The sequence below is a fragment of the Perissodus microlepis genome, chromosome 14 (genome assembly GCF_051167445.1).
Source record: "Perissodus microlepis isolate ML-2025 ecotype Zambia chromosome 14, ASM5116744v1, whole genome shotgun sequence".
Classification (NCBI taxonomy): domain Eukaryota; kingdom Metazoa; phylum Chordata; class Actinopteri; order Cichliformes; family Cichlidae; genus Perissodus; species Perissodus microlepis.
The window spans coordinates 16,143,479-16,144,657 of NC_140474.1; positions in this window are offsets into that span (position 1 = coordinate 16,143,479).

Sequence of the window (1,179 nt, forward strand, 5' to 3'; positions counted from 1 at the left end):
CATGTATTTTCAGTTCTGTATTTCCATGTTCAGATAACGGAAAGCGCAGTGCACTATAACTCATAGAAACCAGGCTTCAGTCAGTTTGTGATCACCCAATGAAGAACACATGTGTTTAATATACAGAAATCAGCATTGTGTGATCTGAAAGTTGCATTAAAAGCAAAACTATAAAAGGCCCCACTTTTGTTAAAAACAGCTAGAAGCTCGTTTTCTACTAGACCAACAAGTAGAAACACTGCAGAGTATCATCATCACTGAATTTATTCATTACTCATTATTAATCTATTCCTGTCTTCTTCCACTCACCCTCAACCTTTCACTCCTAAGTGAATTTGATTTTTCTTCCTGTTAAAAGGGAGTTTCTTTTACTTCCCACTGTTGCCAAAGTCTTGCTTTTGTGGGAGGGGGGTTTTCTCTGTAGGGCCTTTACCTTACAGAATAAACCCACTTGAGCTGACTGTTGTTGTCATTTGGTGCGATATAAATGAGATTGAACTTAACTGAAAATATTTTGAGGACACTTTTCTGTTTTGCTACAGAGGTTTATAAAATGTTTTTTTTTATTAGTTATTATGTAATTTAGGGAATCTGTGGTATACTTCCTTTTTTATTTTCCTGAACGCACATTACTTTCTAAAAAAGGACTCATAGTAACCAAGCACCACCTTAGTTTAGTTTAATATTATTTATATAAGAAATTCTTCCTGTTTTCTAGTATAAATTTGGGTAATTCATACATAATAAATCAAGATTACTTTGGTTTGAAATGACAAGTTTGTGGTATATATAATTCGCCTAAATCATAGCTGTGTTACAATACATTCACCTAACATTAGTCTGTATTTCATAGTGCTTTCCAGAATATGATTATAAAAGTAGGCTACCACTGAAAAAATCAACAAAACCACATGATCCCATTGTTCTGTCAGATTTACCAAGCTTGTTCAGGTTTCCATAATTCACAATAAGGAGCTGGAGAACAACTGGCACGCCACACATCATGTTAATATCTTAGGAAAAAATGTCCTCGTCCTCCAATTTCCACCCAGACACAGCTACTTTTGGCGTGTCTGTGAACATATATAATCAAGCTCTTTACAGGCAACTCATTCCTTCCCCTTAAACTTTTAGCTTTATTCTGAAAGCGGTAAGCGGAAGTAGCAGCTTTTGTGACTC